At 34.5% G+C, this 15,131-nt stretch overlaps 1 protein-coding gene and 1 non-coding gene across 2 annotated transcripts in view; both read right to left on the bottom strand.

Annotated features, from left to right (window-relative positions):
• Positions 1-15,131, bottom strand: part of LRP1B (LDL receptor related protein 1B) — a 1,894,461-nt gene that overhangs the window by 942,255 nt on the left and 937,075 nt on the right. The gene's annotated exons all lie outside the window — the stretch shown is intronic.
• LOC112813299 (U6 spliceosomal RNA) lies at positions 7,146-7,248 on the bottom strand. The gene has a single exon (XR_003205503.1). It is a non-coding gene; the product is annotated as a U6 spliceosomal RNA (small nuclear RNA).

Below are 15,131 nucleotides of genomic sequence, written 5' to 3'. Positions count from 1 at the left end.
GAAAGAAAGAAAGAAAGAAAGAAAGAAAGAAAGAAAGAAAGAAATACACAATACCAAATGCTGGAAAGGATGCTGAGCAACTGGATCTCATAGTGCTAGTAAAATTGTACAGACTCTCTGGAAAACAGTTTGGCAGTTTTTTTTTTTTTTTTTTTTTTTGGTTGGTTTGTCTGGTTTTTGTTTCTAAATAAAATTAGACATGAATTTACCATGCAATTTACTCAGCAATCATACTCCTGGGTATTTATCCTAGAAAAATGAAAATTTACACTCACATGAAAACCTGTACATTGATGTTCACAGAAGCTTGAAATAATTTATTAAATAAGTTATTTATTTAAATAATAAATAGCTTCAAATTAGAAACCACCCAAAGGTTTCTTTTTCATATGAATGGATAATTGATGTGTTATGTCTCTACAATGGAATGCTACTCAGCAATAGAAAGGAATGTGTCACCAATATGCACAATATGAACGGATCTTGAGGGAATCATATTGAGTGGGGGGGGAAAAAGCCAATTTCAAAGTTTTTAATTGAAAAATCTTCCATTAGTAATATTCTTGAAGTCACAAAATATGGTCATGAGAACAGATCAGTGGTTGCCAGAGGTTAGGGCTCGAGAAGTGTGTGACTAAGTGGAAAAAAGAAAAGGAGAGTTTTTCAGTCGTGATGGATGTGTACTGTATTTTGATTTTGGTGATGGTTATATAAATATATACACAGGAAATTTCAAAGAACTATAGACTAAAAAAGTGTGCATATGAGATCCAAATAACATCAGTAGTTGAGTTAATAATATTGTACCAATATAAATTTCCTGGTTTTAATAATTTACTATGGTCATGTAAGATGTTATCATTAGGAGAAGTAGGATGAATAGTTTATAGGAGTTTTCTATTAATTTTTCTATTAATTTTTCAAAATATTTCAAAATTAAAGTATCAAATACAATAAAATAAAGGATACCTTTTCTTTTACCATTTGCCTAAACTAGAGGCAAATTATTATAAAATTCAATAGTTTTCTCCATTACCTTTGATTTTTAGCTCTTACTACTTGTATATATATATCTCATAAAAAATTATGAAATGGAAGTTCCATTTTCCTCATTACTACAACATTAGGGAGAAATAAGATAAAAATATAATGATGAACATAAAGTAAATTTGTCAAATAACCTTTTTTGATTTCTTACACAATTAATATTTTATATGCCAGTTCTTCTAAGACTGTATTATTTTAAAACACAGCTGACGGGAGGGGGGCAGATAGTCACGAATAAAGTCATTTCCAGATGGAAAGACTAGAATGCTACCACCAAAATCAACATAATATTTGCACAAAATTCTCCATTGGATATCTGACATTTCTGCCCATTGTTTTAAGCAAAGGCATTGGCAACTTTTGTTTTACACTACCCTTTCAAGGATGTGTGTAAAACAAACAGTGTCTCCCTCTGGGGCAGGGGGCAGATTTGTCACCTGACCAAAATAATAAAGATAATGCCTTTCTCCAGGGCAAAGGTTGGTGGGCCAGTGGCTAGCTATGGCCTTATAAAATTGGTGGTTTCCTAAATTCAGAGTTGCTCAGCTATCCTACAAACTTACTGTGTGCATATCATCCATCTGGGTCCACCTTTACATTCTTCCTTGGGACTTGGGGAGCCTCTCCTGTGATGAATAAAGCTCTCCATGACCTAGAAGACTGTGAAACTAGAACAAGTTAACCTGATGGCTTGTGAATAAAATAAAATCTCAGGTGAAAGGGTTTGAGGGTTATAGGGCTTTATATAGACTTCAGAAATTTCAGGGTTTCCTCCTGACAGTTCCTTGGCATAATGTGTCTTTCTTTAACCTACAGGGGCAACCCCAGACCTGCCTAAATATGTATAGTCTCTGGATGGCAGCCTGTTCAGAATGAGAATTGGGACATTAAGACTTAATTCTGGTTACAGTTTATAAATATGCTTTGGTCCCTCTTTCATTTGACTCTTCCAGGCAAAGCTCTGGTTGAAGTAGGAGATGACTGAGGAGAAAAAAAGGAGATGAAGTTACAGCAACTTCAGAATTTGTGGAGGTGGAAGGAGAGCAAAAATCCTATAGTTGAAGGAGAGATCACCTTAGACTGTGGGAAGTATGGAGATGGGCAGGACATTAATGATCTTTCAGATCTGCCCCTAGAGGCTTTCCTCTAGAATATAAGCACCTTGGTGTTCCTCTTTATCTTCTCAATGATGTTTGAAAAGGAGGGGAACTAATTTGAGCGTGGAGCTCATGTTGCCTGCAGTCCTGTGAGTAATAAAGTACTTTATCTTTGACCCAAAGTCTCTGTCTTCTGCCAAGATCTAGGAAGCTCTGGCAGGCAAACTTGGCTTACAAATAGGATGAAATCTCACATTATTTGCAGTTTTGACATAAATATAATATAACTAAAGAGTGTCCAGTTTAATTATATTCTGGTTTTCCAAATTTGAAAATATAATTTGGAAGCATAGGTCTTAAAACAATAGTACTGGGCTCCGGATGCTTTAAACAGTGTTTTTATAGATGGTTTTTCACTGAAGTTCACAAACGCATATGTAATAAGGTACCTGATGTCCCACCATGAATCCTCTTGGCTTCTAATTCTTGTGGAATCTATGGTGGACAGTTGACAATGAGCTTTGATTTTCCATATATTGACAACATTTCACCTTGAGCAAAGTAAATCTTGCTCAGTAGGCATTCATTAGCCTAGGAAATTAACATACCAAGGGCAACACTCAACTGAGAGAGGAAAGGAGTTTTTCATGATTGGTCCTCAGGTAGGCAGTTCTGTCAAGCATTCCATATGCTTCTCAGAAACTTCTAAGGAGAATCAAACCCCAATTCATCACAATTCCTGTAGTAACATGCTTCATATTGCCTTTACCTCCTTACTGTACTCTTCTTTACCCCACACTCTTGCTTCCTGGAATAACCAATATTCCAAAATAGCCTACCTAAACACAAAAACTTGCTTGAACCTTGAACCTCTTCTTTTGGGAAGTACCTAATTTAATACAAAGGACACAGATCATTTCACAACAGATATGTTTAGGTTGCATATTTATAAACTTTCTCTTTTTTTTCTTTTTTTTTAAAGATTTTATTTATTTATTTGAGAGAGAGAGAATGAGAGAGAGCACGAGAGGGAAGAGGGTCAGAGGGAGAAGCAGACTCCCCGCTGAGCAGGAAGCCCGATGTGGGACTCGATCCCAGGACTCCAGGATCACGACCTGAGCTGAAGGCAGTCGCTTAACCAACTGAGTAAACTTTCTTTCTCTGTTCAAGCAAATTCATATATTTCCATAAAATGAAATTAAAGGTTTATATTACAAAGTATAATTTGAATTCAATTTTACAAAATGAATAAAAACTCCTCAACCTAGTAATAATACTGTTTTGTGTTGCAAGATGATTCTACTGATTGATGACCATTTGGACATATGATAATTTGTGAATTTACATTGGGATACATTAGGAAGATGTCTGTTCAAAATCAAGTTTATAACCGCTGGTTTGGCACCAAGTCAAAATTATTATACTTTGCAGATGATTATTATATCTTGGACTTGTCTAATGTTAGATATTTGGGGATACTCTAAAAAAACCTTGAAACTTCGATGCTACTTGATGTAGTTGTGGAAAATCTACATTAGAACTGCTAAGAAACAGAGACCGAGAAAAGCATTAATCTGCATTGTATGCATAAGGTATTGAATTCAGTTCCAGTTGTATTGAGTTGAATGGCATTTAGAGAACTCATAATGTGAGCAAGAGAATCTGTGATTGCCATATACAAGGAAGCAGAAGGTAGAGATGGAAGTTAGAAGAGTGAACAGCATCTTACAGAGAAGTTAATGGCCCTGTGATGATCTATTGCAGAGCTTGTGGAACTACGAGTTTTGTGGAATTTTTTGTTTTTTCTTAATTAGTGTCGGGTTTGGGAGTACAACTCAATCATTGTTAAACTCTATGGTAATACAAAGTTGACTAATAGTAGTGAAGAAATTCTCCAGTTTTCATCTGTATCCATCAGTGGTCATACTAGACAGGCTAAATTGATGAATAGTAAAAACTAGCTCACAAACACATAGCAGTCTCCAGATAACAAAGCATTTTTATATAAGTTGCCATATTTAACTCTTATTTTCCTGATGAGGATAATGGAGATAGATAAAATTGTTCACATTTTACAAATGCTGCTTTTGAATGTCAGATAATGATTTTTCATGTAGTTGTATAGAAGAGTTAATAGGATACAAAACTAGAACTCTACTCAAGGTATTCTAAACCAAGTTGTAGGCTTTTTTCTCTCTGTAGTCATTACGATTATGCTTATTTTGGGGCCCAATTTCTTTCTGTGATAGTAACAAACAGATTTTGCTGAAATCCAGATTTGGAGAAGCAGCTTTAAATCCCCCATAGCCTCGTTAAAGAGAAAATAAGCTCTGGAATTTAGAGGATACAGAGTCACTCCAAGAAGGAATAAGGCAATCAGAAATATAGTAGCATCTGGTCCAAAATTCTTTTATTAATTACTTTTATAATGTTTTCCTACCCAACTACTAAAAGTAGTTACTATTATTTCCTTATTTCTATTTGACCCATTATCTCAATGGTTCAGTGTTTTAATCATCTCATTCCTGCTTCGAAACATCACACATTATCTGATCTTTCCATTCTTCCCAAGAATCCACTTTCTCAATCCACTCAAATAACAATGATAGACAATGAAATATATTCACTGATTTTTAAGTTCTGATTTTTATTTTTTTTTAATTTTTTTTAAAGATTTATTTATTTTTAGAGAGAGAGTGAGGGAGGGAAAGAGGGATAGAATCTCAAGCCAACTCCCCTCTGAGCACAGAGCCCTACACGGGGCTTGATCTCACGACCCTGAAACCATGACCTGAGCTGTAATCAAGAGTCAGTTGCCTAACCAACTGCACCACCCAGGTGCTCCTAAGTTCTGATTTTTTAAAACAAGTTATTGTGGAGAGAGAATGTGGAAGGAACAAGAACACTTAGATAAAAGTAGCCAGAGGGCTCTAATCCTTTATATTTCAGAAAAAGCACAGAATTTGGGAGGTGAAAGAAAACCTTACAAATCATCAGTTATGAATTAATCAAGGTTCCCTGAATCCAGAACTGGAAGCCAAATCTTTTGACTTAAGCCAGGGCTCTTCCCAACATACGATGTTATACCCTCCACATCACCAACTCTATTGTTTTGTTTTCTCTACTTTTTGGTTGTCTTTTCTCCATTAACTCTTTGGAGATGAAATATTGATAGCATTGATTAAATGTTTATACTATTACAATCATGATAAGTAAGGTCACTAATCCCCATGGAATATCATGATTACAAATAATATTAGCTAATGATTTTTCATCATTTTTTAGATATACATTTACCTCCTACAAGCTCACAATATCCAGGATTTACAAATTAATTATTCACTTATTATTATTTTGTTCATTTAGGAAGTGCATCATCATCCTCTACCAACATAATATGAAATTATGTTGTTAATCATTTTAAGTATAATTGAACCATTAAGAAAATAGGAACAATAGCACATTCTCAGTAAGTTATATCCATTTAAATGAGTTTATAAAGGAAAATAAGAAATTAAAAGTTTCACATAATTTGTGATTATAATAATCATGATTAAATTCTCACTCATTTAAAAATAATCATTTTTAGTTAGAAGTCTTAGTTAACATAATGTTCATTATAGTGAGCTTCTAATATTTTCTTAAATGTTAAGTATGCCATTGTTATTACCATGCTTTCAGTTGAAGTCTTAAGCCATAGCTTTTTGTTTTGTTTTATTTATTTGAGAGAGAGAAAGAGAGGGAGGGAGAGCATAGAGTGAGAGTGTTAGGGAGAAGCAAACTCCCCACTGAGCAGAGAGCCTGACATGGGGCTCAGTCCCAGGACCCTGCAATTATGACCTGAGCCAAAGGCAGACACTTAACTGAATGAGCCACCCAGGCACCCCTAAGCCGCAGCTATTTGTAATAAAGTAAATTTCTTCCACTCATAATACATTCAAAATATATACACATAATATATCACAAAATGATATTTCCTCCATTTATGCAGATACTACTCTAGTCCAAGCAACTGTTAATCTTAAGCTACTGAAATAGGCTCTTGGCTAATCTTTCCATTCCCATTTTGCCCCACAACACACACACAACATACTTCACAACAACTGAGCTTTCTAGATTGTAAATCTGGCCAACTGACTCTTTGGCTTAAAATCTTCCAGTGTGGCTTTCAAGGCTCTAGACGATACAGCCCCAGCCTCTCTCTTCACATTCATTTTGAGCCACTCATCTCCTTGGTTATTGTACTCCAACCACACTGCCCTTTTCCCAGTTTCTCAAACATGCTCCACTCTCTTCCTCCGCAAGTTATCAGATTTGGTCTCTCTCTGCAATGCTCCTTGTGCTCCCTGTCGACATTACCACTTTCCTTAATTTTTTTGTCTTACCCTTTAAGTAACATTTTAAATGTCATCTCCTCAGTGAGACTTTCACTGACCAACAAATTTAACTAATGTCTTCTCTGTCAATCTTGACAATTACACATTGTTTATATTCATATAACACTTACCATAATTTGTATTTATGAGTGTATCTATGTATGAAAGTACTTATTGGTTGCAGTGGAGTAAAAAATAGATAGCACTCTTAATAATTTATTTTTATAAGATGTATCAAGTAAGCTCATGGCTTTTTAACCACTTAAAAAAGGATTTTAGAAAATACATTATTATATTGTAGAGTACAACTAGCAAATCTAAAACTTAAAATTGTAATACACATAAAACATGAAACCTCTATACTTCAAAAGTACCTATCCCGTAGAGGTCCATCCAGATCTAGTTGAAACATACTAACTTAAAAGACTGACAAAAAAAAAATAAAAGACTGATTATAACTTTATTTTTACTTTTTTATTTCCCAAGATATTATTATTTTTTAATTTTTAAATAATTTGAGACTTGTAGAAAAGTCATAAAAATAATACAAAAGACTCCCATAAACTTTTCACCCTGAATCCCCATTTATTATAATTTTACCATACTTGCTTTATCATTTTTTTCTAAAAATATGGAATATAAAATGCTTCACATGTCATCCTTACGTAGGAGTTAGGGTAATCTTTATATTGTTCTATTTTTAATATATGTGCAGCTAAAGTATACACTTAGCATTTTTAATTTTACCCAAATCTAGCTCCCATTATATTTTCCAAATATCACATCTACATGAATTAACCAAAAGAGGCGTTGTGCATATAATAAATATCAATATTTCTTCCTTTCTTCTTTCCAGTAGCAGTATCAAAATACTTAAACTATACAAAATAGACATTAACTAAGTGGAACAGACAAAGCTGATATACGACCAATATTGTCATATAAGTGTTAATTCAGCTCCTTCACTTTTTAAAATCTGTTTTTGTTGGGGGCTTTCATTATTTATTTGTTGCCTCATATTAGTGAATTAAAGTTAATAATACATATGGTAAATTATAATCACTTTAGAAACATTAACTCATTTGATTCTTATAATAATCTTCGATAGAAATATTATAAAATTAAAAAGTGGAGGATTTTCAGTAATTAAAACATATTTTCCATTCAGTCCATAGAGAGCTATGCTGGGATTCAAATCGAAATCTATTGGATTCTAGAGCACATTTTTTAGAAATATGAATGTAACTATTTAAAACGACTGGGCTTGGATGATTATTAACAAAGAATAGAAACAAAAACTAAGATATAACTATTAAGATAAAATATAATGGTTTTAAGACAACAAGCTGCTTGAAGAGAAGTGATGGAAATCATGGTGTGTAGTAGGAAGTCTAAAGCAGAAATCTAAAATGAAAAATGACAGACTATTACAGCATATTTTATTGATAGAGCCAAGTGATAGGGAATACTTCCATTTGGGTGGCCTAGTCTATGTGTCAACAGTTGCCACTAAAAATAAATGTCTGACTCAGCATCTTATTTTACCAGAAGTTATCTGACAGCTTGTATCTATTGTAAATGATGTGCATTAAAACAAGATTGCTCTCCATCTGCTAGAAAGTGAAGCAGTGGCTTCTATTATAACCATGTTTAGAAAGAAAATGAGTCAGTTGCCTAGAGTAGCGAAGTGCACTGTGTAAGACAGTGAACTATTAAACAATCACACTTAATCACTATTGAAATTTAAAATCCTGAACTACCAAATTATAGACAGAATTTTGCAGTTCAGACTGTCAAAAGAGAAAAGGACACTAGAGAAAATAATTACAATAAATAACTGTAATAACAGTAAGAGTCTTTCTTACAAAAATAGTGACTTTTATCCATATACTCTTCATCTAATAGGATTGCTTCTGTTCAGAAATTTATTACTAATCAGGAACGCAACAGCAAGATTTTCTGAGTTTAAATCTTGACTTCATTAATTAGTAAACATGTGACATTTAGCAAGTGCTTTTCTCTCCCCACCTCAGTCTCCTGATCTGTATAATGGATATGATAAATACAGGCTTTTGTGAAGACTAAGTGAAAGATATGAGCTAATGGCTTATAAAAGAGCATGACAGAGTAAATGCATGATAGCTAAAGCAAATTAGTAATCATAATAGACATAGTACTCAATGATATTTTGTTATAAATACCCTTAATAGTACAAAGTTGGTTGTAAAATATGGAGTATATGTAGGTATAGGAAAAAAAAAAAAAAAACTTCTGATTAGTAATTAATCTTGACATTTTTGTGTTTCCCCCTCATTTCAAATCACTGGAGGTTTTCCAAAGCTACACCAGTGGCTTATATTACACAGTTTTCTGGGATAGCCACAAATAACTGAAGTCAGTATTTGAGGAGAACTGCATTATCATTAATCCTGCATTGCATAGTAGAGTAGCATGTAGAAACAGACATTACAAGAAAAGTAGCAACAGAATTATAGTTGTTAGGTAGTAAAGAAGAGAATCTGTCCTTTCTAAGGACAAAAGCTTGAAATTTCATCACTTAATGTATCAAAATTGATAACAGGAAGCAACAAGTCCAACATCAACCTGATTCAAATGTGCAAGTGAGAACAGTATTTGGACACAGATTGGCATAGAAAAAGATACCACTCCCTCCTACCCCCCCCCCCCCAATATAATCAAAATCCTAACAGACAAAAAGTGTTGCTACCCAGGTTATTAACCTTATATTCATGATGGAGTTTGGTTACCAATTATACAAATTCTTAATTATTGAGAACCTATATACCATTTATGAATATGTTTATATACTCTTATTCCTATCTAATAGGTATATAGCAAAACTTATTCCATGGTGTGGATTTATATCTTTTCTTCTAAAATTGTGATATCTTTAAAAAATCTCCTGTATTCTTATGAAGGGGTATGAGGCCCAAGCAAACCCTGTAATTCTGAAATGGTAGATAATGATAATTAGCTTCACGTAAGTCATTTCTGAATAAAAAACTGCTTTTTGGGGGGATCAATCAAGCCACCAACCCTAGAAAATGAGCTGAGAAGAAGCATTTCTCATGCATGGGTGAGTCAGCTAGACCTTAGCTGTGACAGAAATGTGAATCTCTCCTGCTTTCTCTAATAACCATGCATCCTGTGATGTCTCCCTTACTGTTTGCCTCGCCAGTGAGTCCCACACTGAGCTTTAACTGTGTGGAGAAAGCACAGTTATGGATCCATTGGCCCTCTCAATTTTGAAAGCTATTTCCTTCACACTGTGACTTGAATGGTGAGAAAAGTGTAGGGGAAGTAGTTTCCACCTCCACGAGAAATGTTAGTATTTACCCATTTCTTTTTTTCTCAGCCCATACAAGCTCTTTCATTTTTAAAATCGGGAGTAAATACTCCCTTCAAATGCCAGCTTATGAACAAAGGCTGACTATGCATGGGAAAATCAAGCCCATCATTATAATCATGCTAAAAGATGCCGGGGAGATTTCTCTTTTCCGTCCCTGTAAGTTATACATTTAGGGAAACCACTCAACCACTCTTCAATTGTGTCCCTGTGGCTTTACAAGAGTTAATGATGCTTTCAAAAGGTGTTTCTTTCCTATTCACGGAGGAACTGAGGCAAGTAGACTTGGGCTCATCCAGAATTCATAGCTTAGTGGTGTACAGAGAACACAGCATTAAGGCATTTTTGGAATTTGACTGTACCTGAGTGAGAGTATGGAAGTCCTGGATGTCAACAGGAATGAAGAAAAGATACAATTATTCTGAAACGGGTCACCCGTTTCCTGACTGATTCACAATAACAGTTATATGATCACTTACATATAGTTTCTTTTTCCTTCCTTTTTCAAAAAAAGAGGAGGCTTCATTTTTGGAGCCTAAGGTTTATAGAAAATTGAGCAGATATATAAAGCTCCCATACATCCCCTTTCTTCTTCACTCATGGTTTCTTCTATCTTACATTAGTGTGTTACACTTGTTACAATTAATGAAACAATACTATTGCATTGTTATTAACTGAAGTCCATAGTTTACATTAGGGTTCACTCTTTGTATTGTACAGTTAGTTATATAGGTTTTGGCAAATGCATAATGACACTTATTCACCATTACAGTATCATATGGAACAGTTTCACTGCCCTAAAAATTATCTTTATTCTACCTGTTCATCCTCCCTTAATCTACCCTGCCCCAACCCCTGGTAACCACTGATCTTTCTGCTTTCTCTGTAGTTTTTTTTTTTTCTTTTTTTATAATGGCTTATAGATACTTCCTTTAAATTTTCAGAACAAATCCAGTGTGTCATTTCTATTTACCTTCATGGAACTAACACATATGCAAACTTACAGGTATCCCATGTTAAGGTAAAAAACTACCACACTGCATATCCCCAAGTGCCATTTTCCTCAGCACTGAGTACCCAGTCTTGTGCATGAATGGTAGCTCCTGACAAACCCCCAAATTCCTCATCTTAACGCTCCTCCTCCCAGCTTAAAGCTGACTCATTATGGGTATAGTGTAGTGGATAAGGGTGCAGGTTGTTTGAGTCTGAGCCCTGACTGCAACACTTCTTGGCTCTTTGACTATGGGCAAGTAATTTACCTCTCCAAGCCTCATCTGTAAAAGAAGATAAAGGTATTAATTACTTCACAAGATACTGTGAAAATTAAATTGATCAATGCACAGGGAGTGCTTAGAACAATGACTGGCCAAAGTAAACAGTCAGTAACATTGATATTAATCTCTTTCTTTCTTTGTCTCTCAAAAAAATGGTCTCTATCAGAACTGCAAATTCACATTCTGATGTAATACGAAACACAAAGGAAACAAGATAGATAATGCAAAAGTAGTTAATTGACTCTATATGCAACAGTCAGATAGTTTAGTCTTTAAGGTAAATGATGATAGAGTGACTTGAGCTTCTGGGGTAGTTGAGATCATCTATGAGAACATGCTCAATAAAATCACCCCCATCATGGAGAAGTTCACATAGCACAGATGAGCTCACAATATGAATTCCATGTGATGTATTCAGCATCAATTAGAGCAGGACAAAGGGGTAGAGCAAGATGCTCCATAAAGTATCGCATTATAATTTGTCCCAGCATATATATAATTCTACATTATGAACACTAAGCATATTATTTTGAAAAATATGTAATATAAATCTTTTTCCAGTTCAAATCTTTAATAAAACTACCTCCCAGAAAATGTCATAGCTCAGATATAAGTTTTAAAAAATACTATTAATTACAAGTGTTTAAGGCAGAGACTTTGATCCTCTAAATTTACTTATAATATTATTGACTAAAATAAATATTCTTATTTAAAGAAAAATGGGATTTTGACTTTAATCACAATTATCATACTTTAGCTGTTAATCCTATAGATTACAAAACAAAGAAGATTTTGTTATTCACTATTATTCATCTTAATTAATTTTAATAAAATATACTTAAAATTGTTTTTTAAATCATGCAATATTAAGTTGTCTGATTAGTGAAATCTAATATATGAGACAACTCTACAAAAAATTAAAAATTAAAAATAAAAACCAGGCATGGCTTAAAAAATATCTTTACTAAGCAACCTCAAATGTATGTATTATTCTGCTTATCTTATCCAGGTACTTGTCTTTTGAATAATAGAAGCAGACACAGATCCAAAGAGTAAGAGCATTTAAGGAAGGCAGAGTTTCCAGCAGCTAGTTCTATTTCTCACTAAGAATTTCCATATCTTTATTCATCTAAACCTATGTTTGTCTTATTCATCAGGAAGTCACAATAGATCCTTAAAATATCTCTTCCTATGGAATAAACTACGGCTTTCTGTTTAAATTTAGCATGCTTCAGCATCAAAAAAAACCAACCAAACAAAAAAACCACATGATTGGTAGCCACAGCTTGAATAATTGCCTTGTTAAATCATCATAGGTGTTATCAATGCAGTTTTCACTGTCATCTTTGTCATCATCATCATCATTATCATCTCCATTACCATCCTTATCTAGTATTTGCAGGGTTTTGATAAAGAACCTCAAAATATCCATCATGAAGAACATGATTCGCTCTCAAGTACAGTAATTTGGATTCCACCGCAAATATTCCCATGGCACTGAATCGATAATACATCTCTCTCCCATTCTCACTGAAATTATCTGTTTGGCTTCTTCCAGTTCTTTTCCCTAACAGAAACTTGATTATGTTCAGACAGCCATCATTCCCCATTCCCCTCCCCATCCTGCTCCTTCATGACCACCAAATCCCACATGACTGGGGGAAATTGAATACAGTTCCAGATCTTGGGGTGGACTCTGATTAATACAAATCCAAATATCACATGGTGTTCTCCCAGCAACTGAGACTGCTCCTGGTGTGAGAAAGCAACCTTATTTAGCCCACTCAAATTGAAGTAATAGATTTGTAGTACCTTTTAAGGGGTCAGATTTCTTTCTTTTTCCTGCTTCATGAGAATAAGTAAACAATTTTCCTCAGGTGCTACTGGCAGCAACCTTATGACAATGGGGAAAGAGGATGTAGTTGTGGATGGCAGAGCAGAGATATGGAAGGGATGTGGCTCTCTAATGATGTCATCGAGGTGTCAATTCAACCAAGCCTGGATCCCAACCAGTCTTACTCTTCTCTGGACTTCCTCTAACTGAGAAAATGAATTCACTTATCATTAAGCAGGTAGAGTTAAGATTTTTGTCAGTGTCTAAAGTATTAGAAAACATACTGATCATTATTATACTATATTTACACTGTTTCAACTGTCTTCTTTTTCTCTCCTGCCTCTGGTGTTACCCCTACCGATAATCCATTTTGTCCTCCACTCTCAGATTGCATTTCTGTAAACATTACATTTATTCAAAGTATGCTCCAAAACAAACAAGAAAACAACAAAAATAAATAAATAATAGATACAAACTTAGTGCATATCAAATAAAATCCAAGATAGCCAGTCTGGAACATAAGGCCTTCTATGGGCTGGCAGTAGTAGTGAGATCTTAGGAAGCACAAATAGAAGAATAATTATCATTCGAACATCTAAAGAGTTGGAAATAGAGTGGAGAAAGTTCATGGTGTTTCTAGACTTTCCAGAGAAGAGGGTGTTTAGGTTCTAGGAATTTTGCACCAGTTATTTAGAGAAATTGCCCTAATATGGAAATGCCTGCTATTTCATTTACTGGCCAGGGTATAATATACTTATTTAACTGATTATATGTTTGCCAAGCAACTTTTAATAGATTATGTGTATTTGTGAATATCTCAAGAAGAAATATATACCTAATGAAAATAACTCATTCAAGGTAAGATGATAAACCTGAAATCTGAACATTCAGGGGAGTACATAAAACACTGGCAAAACATGAACCCACTCAATTTAAAATACCTTTCAGAAACAAAGTCTTTGACATGCTATCCTCTTCTGCATTTAATTTGTTAGTGACCAAAAGACAAAAAAAAATAAAATAAAACCAGATAGTGGTGATAGTGGCAGAGACAGTCATCTGTGACCAGAAGCTCATAGTTCATGCCATTCTCTTTCCAAAATGTGGAGGGGTTGACTGAAACCATATTTTCTAGCCACTTACCTTTAGATGTGACCAAGTGACTAGATGTCACTAACTATGAAGGAACCGAAATAATAAAGGTCGCTACTGAGCTAGAAATAGAAAAAAGAAAAAAGGCATATGTGCCTTTTCTCTCTCTGGTCAAAAATCAGAGGATTCTCTGGAATAAGATATTTACAAATGTCTTACCAGATAAAGGGCTAGTATCCAAAATCTGTAAAGAACTTATCAAAGTCAACACCAAAGAACAAACAATCCAATCAAGAAATGGGCAGAAGACATGAACAGACATCTCTCCAAAGAAGACATAGAAATGGCCAACAGACACGTGAAAAAATGCTCAACATCACTTCGCATCAGGGAAATCCAAATCAAAACCACAATGAGATACCACCTCACACCAGTCAGAATGGCTAAAATTCACAAGTCATAAAACGACAGATGTTGGTGAGGATGTGGAGAAAGGGGAACACTTTTACACTGTTGGTGGGAATGTAAGCTGGTACAGCCATTCTGGAAAACAGAATGAAAAAAGTTGAAAATAGAGCTACACTACCCTAGTAACAATTGCACTACTGGGTATTTACCCTCAAAGATACAAATGTAGTGATCCGAAGGGGTCCCTGCACCCCAATGTATATAGCAGCAATGTCCATAATAGACAAACTATGGAAAGAGTCCAGATGTCCATTGACAGATGAATGGATAAAGAAGATGTGATATATATATATATATACACACACACACACACACACACACACACACACACACACACACACACAAAATGGAATACTACTCAGCCATCAAAAAAAGAAATTTTGCCATTCACAATGAAGTGGATGGAACTAGAGGGTATTATGCTAAGCGAAATAAGTCAATCTGAGAAACACAATTATCATATAATCTCACTCATATGTGGAATTTAAGAAACAAAACAGAGGATCATATGGGAAGACAGGAAAAATTAAAACAAGAAGAAATCAGAGAGGTAGATAAACCATAAGAGACTTTTAA

Source organism: Callorhinus ursinus, unplaced genomic scaffold (assembly GCF_003265705.2).
Source record: "Callorhinus ursinus isolate GAN/ISIS: 27379988/994484 unplaced genomic scaffold, GSC_fseal_2.0 scaffold2, whole genome shotgun sequence".
In the NCBI taxonomy this organism is placed as follows: Eukaryota; Metazoa; Chordata; class Mammalia; order Carnivora; family Otariidae; genus Callorhinus; species Callorhinus ursinus.
This window is presented reverse-complemented; position numbering and strand designations above follow the sequence as displayed.